This window comes from Ceratina calcarata, unplaced genomic scaffold, assembly GCF_001652005.2.
Source record: "Ceratina calcarata isolate Rehan_Ccalc_2016 unplaced genomic scaffold, ASM165200v1 scaffold283, whole genome shotgun sequence".
NCBI lineage: Eukaryota > Metazoa > Arthropoda > Insecta > Hymenoptera > Apidae > Ceratina > Ceratina calcarata.
Window position 1 is genome coordinate 138,367 of NW_017150617.1, and position 290 is coordinate 138,656.

Here is a 290-nt window from a genome sequence, read left to right on the forward strand (position 1 = left end):
TGTATCTGTAGAACGTAGCACACACCCACCCACACACACACACATAGGCGCTTGAACGCGAACTCGAAGGGGGTCACTCGAACGATTGAGACTCGTGATCAGCGCACGCTCTGTAAGGTAAGGACACTCGCGCCGTATCGGATTAATGAATGACTAGACAGGAGTGGAACTATGAATGAACACCGGCGTAGCACTAGAGTACTATATGTATAAGCGTGCACGTTGTGGGCGTCTTCTGCTCTCGGCCAATAAGAAACCCTCCCCTCGCCGATGACTTGCTCGCGATTACG